The sequence below is a fragment of the Physeter macrocephalus genome, chromosome 13 (genome assembly GCF_002837175.3).
Source record: "Physeter macrocephalus isolate SW-GA chromosome 13, ASM283717v5, whole genome shotgun sequence".
NCBI classification, from domain to species: Eukaryota; Metazoa; Chordata; class Mammalia; order Artiodactyla; family Physeteridae; genus Physeter; species Physeter macrocephalus.
Window position 1 is genome coordinate 22,913,095 of NC_041226.1, and position 7,258 is coordinate 22,920,352.

Here is a 7,258-nt window from a genome sequence, read left to right on the forward strand (position 1 = left end):
TTATTTTTCTGAATTACATTTGGGAAAAAGATGCTAGCTGCTTCACCTATTTTAATACTAGTATATTCTGGATCATATTATACAAATACATACATAGAAACTTAAATGATCATAAATTTCCCATGAGGAGATTTATTTAGTCTGTGTCATTGGTGTGTATTTGCAAAACATTTTAACACTGCAAACATTAGAGGTTTCAAGATTGGGCACAAGAAGAAGTTTTACTCTACGACGATGATACTGGTGTGCACTTCTCCACAAGGCCTCTTAGTGACGTCATCAATGGGAGGTAGGCGTTTATCAATGAACTGCTTGATATCCATCACTTCCCGTTGACATGAACTGTGCATTATGCCTCCATAGGTTTTGAAGGTTACATTGGCTGGATTTACCAATGTTTTCAGCCTTTCGGCAGTAAGGGAACCAACATTAGGGGAACTAAAGGACCCAAATCTCCATGGCACTGAAGAACAGCAATGTCTCTATTCACGCCACTGATAGGACCCTGTGGAAAGGAAGCCCGCAGGGCCAGCCAGCAGCTGAGAGCGGTGAGGCCAGCCAGCTTCTGCTGTGTGGTCAGTGCCGTGTACAGAAATAAGGCCCCTCCCTGAGAAAATCCTCCCCAAATAATTCTGTTAGAAGGAACGCCATTCTTCACCTCTTGCTCTATCAAAGCTTTTACACTTTCTGCTGCCTGTTTAATTCCACTTTCATCTTCCTGTGAATCTAGTGAAAGCCCAATAACGTCAAACCAAGAAGACATCTACCGACTGCGCCGTCGCAAGCGGAAGGCGGAGCCGGCGCCACGCCGCGGCTCAAGGGCGCGCGCTCAGGCGCGTGCGCGCAGCAGAGTTCTTAAATGTATCACTGACTCTTCATTTACACCCATATTCAGAAACTTTCTTTAGGGTTAGTGAAACTTGTGTGTTATTTTATTTATTCTTTTGCGGGCTCTCTGCAGAATATCTGCCTCTACATAGAACTCAGATGTTGACTAAGTTTCAGGTCAAATTTCAGTCCTTTCATCTGTAAAATGGTGTCACAATTCTCACTCTTAATGCAAAATTATTTTACACTTTGGGTGAGGACATGACAAAAAAAAAAAAAAAAGCTCATGACAATGTGTGTGGCATGACCTCTAAAGCATAGTAGCCAGAAATCATGAGAGCTGGGCTACTAATCACCCTGCACGAAAGTGAAGATGCTGCCACCGTAGAAATTGCTTGTAAAATTGCTAAAGTATCAATTTTAAGGATTAGAGTGGAGAGAATCCCATCAAGGGTAAAAAGGACATCAAATTATTATGTAGACATTATTCTCATAAACTACTCATCTTCTAACTGAGAGAGGGCTTTTACACATTGCAGAAAACTGATTGACAGGTGAGAAAGAGGATGCGATTAGGAAAGATGGGTGAATGGAAGTGGAGAGTGTGGTAATTGCTTTCCTATAATACTGTAATAATTTGACCATATGACCATTTTCTGCTCTGTAAGAACATATGTCACAAAAACCCCCTATTTCAGCCGAACTCTCTACACATGTATATATATAATTCAAATGCCTCCGTCTAAACTCTTGGAAAAAAATGAGTCAGAACAGCATAGATTTCAAATTGGAAACAAAATACATCAAAGTAATTCAGATTATTAAAATCCAAGATCAACCATGTTGGGGTTAAAAATATTACTTTAATCTTCCCAACAAATTTTGTTATAGGATGTTCTTTTAGATTGTGGCAAAACAAACTCCTAAAACCGATCACCAGAATTAAAAAAAAATAATTCGCGGGGTTTTCCCTGGTGGCGCAGTGGTTAAGAATCCGCCTGCCAATGCAGGACACATGGGTTTGAGCCCTGTTCTGGGAAAATCCCACATGCCGCAGAGCAACTAAGTCCGTGTGCCACAGATCACCAGAATTAAAAAAAAATAATTCGCGGGGTTTTCCCTGGTGGCGCAGTGGTTAAGAATCCGCCTGCCAATGCAGGACACATGGTTCGAGCCCTCGTCCGGGAAGATCCCACATGCCGCGGAGGAACTAAGCCGTGTACCACAACTACTGAGCCTGCGCTCTAGAGCCCGAGAGCCACAACTACTGAAGCCTGCGCGCCCTAGAGCCCGGCTCCGCAAAAAGAGAAGCCACCGCAGTGAGAAGCCCGCGCACCGCAACAAAGAGTAGCCCCCGCTCGCCGCAACTAGAGAAAGCCCGCGCGCAGCAACGAAGACCCAATGCAGCCAAAAATAAATAAATAAAATTAATTAATTAATTTTAAAAAATAATAATAATTGGTAACACGGGAAGCCTGGCGAAACTCTTTTTTGCTCTACTATAAGCATTAATATGTTGTGCTTTGGGAAACTTCATATATTTTACAGCTAATGCTAAATACGCCAGAAGTAATTGCATTATAATGTGTATAGAAGAAACAAGAGGGACTTCCCTGATGGTCCAGTGGTTAAGTGCCTTCCACTGCAGGGGACGCGGGTTTGATCCCTGGTTGTGGAACTAAGATCCCACAGGCCGCGGGGCAACTAAGCCCACGCGCTCTAGAAGCCTGCACGCCACAACTAGAGAGAATCCCGCATTCCGCAACGAAGATCCGGCGTGCCACAATTAAGACTTGATGCAGCCAAATAAATAAATAAATAAATAATTTTTAAAAAATTAACAAGAAATTTTAAGTTGGGGAGGAACCAAGAGGGTTTTCAAAGCTGAGTTTCTTCTTTTTGAATACAACCACAAGATTCATATGTCTTTTTTCTTCTCCATATGGAAGTAGAGTAATTCTGGTTGCTCTGTGTTGCTGTCTTTGAGGGTTTGCTTCTAATGACTAGCCATAAGCAATTAAAATTTTTTTCTTTTTTTTTTTACTCCTATGGGAAAACAATGGCCTCTCTAGAGCATGCTTTGCTTCAAAACTGACTAATGTCAAGATTATCTACATCGTTAATGAACACAAGTGGCTTGAAATGTTATACAGGGAAATCTATTCCTCTTAAGAACAAGATCAGGAACATAGCAACGGAGAAGATAAACCTTTTCCTAATAACAAATGAACAACCATGGGCGAAAAGAGCTGAGATGGCTTTCTAGCACAAAACAAGAAACTAAACTATTAAAGGAAAAGAACTATTGTTAGTCCTATAACCTGAAATGTAAAGTGGATCCTGAGCCTCACTTTCACTGTAATTTTCTAAACTTTTGGAAAATGGACTTTCTAAGCAGGGCATTCTGAATGTACACATATAATGGACTTTACTAGATAGATGCAATTGATGTTGTGACTACTCACCAACATCTTTAGCTAGGGGAGGATCTGGGTAGCATTATTTTATACAGGTCAAAGCCCATTAAAAATAAACTCCAAGGTCAAATAAAAAAATACATGTGAAAAATATTTTTTAATTAATTAATTTATTTATTTTTGGCTGTGTTGGGTCTTCGTTGCTGTGTGCAGGCTTTCTCTAGTTGCGGTGAGCGGGGGCTACTCTTTGTTGTGGTGCGCAGGCTTCTCACTGTGGTGGCTTCTATTGTTGCGGAGCACGGGCTCTAGACATGCGGGCTTCAGTAGTTGTGGCACATGGGCTCAGTAGTTGTGGCTCGCAGGCTCAGTAGTTGTGGCGAATAGGCTTAGTTGCTCCGCGGCATGTGGGACCTTCCCGGACCAGGGCTCCAACCCGTGTCCCCTGCATCGGCAGGCAGATTCTTAACCACTGCACCACCAGGGAAGTTCCGTGAAAAATATTTTGAATGTTAAAAATGCAAGGCCAATGTAAGAAAGTATTGTGTTATGTCAAATATAGGGAGAACATATGGCTGTGGCTTGGGACTCATTTTTAGATGGAAGTTCCAGAGATATTTATTCTGAACAAAAATAACCGGTACATTTATCCTTTGCCATTGAATTTGAAGAAAGAGAAAGAGAGGAGAAAAGAAATTGAAATTTGTATTAGTCAGGACTCTGTTTTCAGATAACAGAAACTCAACTCCAACTAACTTAAGCAAAAAGGGAATTTACTGGCTCATGTAAAAGCGAAAGTCCTGGAGAGCTGGACCCAGGGACTCACATATCATTTGGCCTCTGTCTCTCTCTCTCTCTCTTTCTCTCTCTGTCTCTGTCTCTGTCTCTCTCTCTCCACCGTCTCTTCCACTACCAATGCTCTTTCTTTAAGAGATAGAAAATATGGTATATTAGTCAGGGTTCTCCAGAGAAATAGAACCAATGAAATGTGTGTGCAAAATTTGAAGGATGGGCCAGGAGCCGATACTGTAGTTCAAATTCCTCTTTCTTGGGGGAAGTCAGTCTTTTTCCTATTCAGCCTCTCAACTAATTGGATAAGTCCCACCTACATTATGGAGGGTAATCTGCTGTACTTAAGTCCACCTACTTAAATGCTACGATCATCCGAAAATACCCTCACAGAAACTTCCAGAGTAATATTTGACCATGTATTTTAATTGGTTAACGTTAGACATAGGGTAATACCATACACTCTTAGTGGCTACATAGTCATGCCAATATCACTTCTTTTGTGATTACTAGTGCACTGACTTTATTCATACTGATCTGGGGGAGAGGGGGTCCGGGGGTACTGCAGTCTGAAAGGAGATCTTAGTTCCCTGACCCTTGAACAGGAATTGAACCCAGGGTGCTGTGGTGAGAGCACTGAACCCTAACAGCTAGACCACAAGGGCCAGCATAAAGGACTTGCACAGCCACAGATTTTGGTACCCAAGGTGGGGTCCTGGAAACAATCCCTAGGTGCAGAGGGAGGACTGAACCAACTTCACTCAGGCTCCCTCTAAACTTCATACCCTCTTCTTTTTTTTTTTTTTTTTTTTTGCTTTACTTCTCTCATCTATTTTATCTTGTAATGTTTTACTTATATTTGAAAACTACCTAAATCCTTTTTGGAAGAAGGCAGAATATAAGTGAACAAATAGTGCTTCTTTTACAGGGTGAGTTCAGCTATTTTAGCCAATGCATTTTGTTCTCTTAATAAAATGCCCCATGAAAGAACCTTCTGGAAGAACCTTGTAGGTAGACACATGGGCTAGGTAGAACTTGCCTGACTCCTCAGTCTAGATTCTGGATTCTAGATCCCAGAGTGGGCAAAATCAGATAAGCAGCCCTCTTACAGGGATGTTTTTCAAATTTAAGTAATAGATGCCTCTCTTTTAAAAGAAAATCATTATCACAGACCTTCATTACTGACATTTTAATTATAATATTACCTAAATATGTAAAGTCATAAAATGAGATAAAAGTTCCTGATATATATAGTTATTATATAACTAAAAGCCAAAACAAATGTATTAATTAAATACCAGCAAAGCTACAAAACTAAAATTTAACAATTTTAATGTGATGAAGAATGCCATTTTGCAGAAATTAAATTTCAAGTTCAGCTTTCTAATTTACATATTTTTTGGTTTCCTTTTTTGTGACTTCTGTAGTACTAATGTGGCTTCAATAATACTACTGCTAATAATTATTCACCTAAGTATATTTTTCAAGACAGTATTAACATTTTCAAAACTCTTTTACTTCAAAAAAATCTTATACATAAGCAAAACTGTCAGTGAGAATTCCATGGATGTCAAACTTAAAGGTAGCTCTGTAAAACTGTCCTCTTCTAAGATAACATTAACGTCACAATGTAATTGGAATATGTGTTGAATGGGTAACAAAACCAGTTACCGCTTGAATAAGGAGCAGGAAAATTCTTCACTGTATATTTAGTATTATGCTTGCTGCTAATGAATTTTTGCAACTTGGTACTGACTGCAGTAGAGGGGATTCTTTTGAATGTAAAACTTTGACTATGGGATTAATGAATCAACCCTCTCAGCACTTTCCTCTTTTCAAACTCCTGCAAAATTTTTGTCTGATAGCACCCTCATTGGAAGTACACATGTTGCATGGATATACTCAGAATTCCGCGTGATTCTGGTAATAGTAATTTTTTTAGATTATCGTTGAAATTAAAATGTAATATTAAAAAAAAAAAAAGAAGACCCCAGACCCTAAGGAAACACGTGCAACCCACAGCTTGAGAAATACTGCCTTACAGAGTGCTTCTGTATCAGGCTGACCCCTGGGAGATAGAACAGCAGCATCACTGGGTTGGGACAGAAAGGCCATCCTGAGCCCCAAGTCCAGGCTTCTTCCCTTCTTTTCCTCCTCACCACTTGTCACCATTTGTCCCCATGTGTGGATGGACCAACCCACGGCCCATCAGCCCCTGCCCTGGATGCAGAGGCGTCATTGTCCAACTTTCCCAGACGATCTGACAAAAAGAGGGCTCAGGAACCCTCAGGCAGAGCTTCTCACTCTGTAACGTGCATGCAGATCCCTGTAGATCTTGCTCAAATGCAGATTCTGACTCAATAGGTCCGGAGTGGGGCCCGAAATTGCATTTCTAACAAGTTCCCAGGATCCATCCAATCCCCCTGGCTTGTGGCCCACAGTTTGAGAAGTTTGAGTCTAGGGCCTGTTGGCCCTCTTCTGGGACGCCACTCAGAGTAGGCAAACTGTCCATGGTTTGCCCTAAGTTACTGGAAAGTTGCCTTAACACTGTGTTTTGCTTGGGACCATGGCATTTTGGCTTCTATGAACTGGAACAGGGACTTACTAAGCAGATTAAACAGATTACAACCATCTCATTTCAATCGGAGAGAAAGAAAGTTTCACCAGACCCAAAGGATCTTTGTATTATAGGGATTTTTCATACCACTGGTTGGTATGAAGTTTCTATAAGATTAACAGCCAAGGACTCAATATAGATAACTCTAGAAACTCTGAATTAATTTTAATTCTACTTGGTGGTAAATCAATAAATGGAATAATTTAGGAGTGAAGTGAGTGATTTTTTTTTTTTTTTTTTTTTTTTTTTTTTTGTGAGTGATTTTATTTTCCTTTCGTGTTGGATTTCAGTGCGTGCTGGGTAGCTTTAACGTACCATTATGTCAGCCTGCTCCCAGACTGATATTCATGGTTAGGAAATCTTTTATTTTTAATTAAATGCTATATATTATTAGAAGAAACTCAGGACCAAGTTATCTCCCTTCTGTGAAGCCTATAAAAATCTCCTTGCATCAGTTATAAATGTAGCTGGCTGTGAGTGACAGACAGAAAATCCAGCCCACTGTGGCTTTAGCAGATGGTGGATTACTTTTCTCACATAGCAAGAATCCTGGAGGAAGGTGGCCTAGTAGCAGTTCAGCAACTCTGTGATGTCAGGGTCACTATCTTGG

The 7,258-nt window shown here is 40.5% G+C and overlaps 1 pseudogene; it reads right to left on the reverse strand.

The window, feature by feature from the left end:
• Window positions 1-221: 221 nt before the first annotated feature.
• On the reverse strand, window positions 222-763 carry LOC102981735 (acyl-protein thioesterase 1-like; annotated as a pseudogene).
• Between the last annotated feature and the right edge of the window lie 6,495 nt (window positions 764-7,258).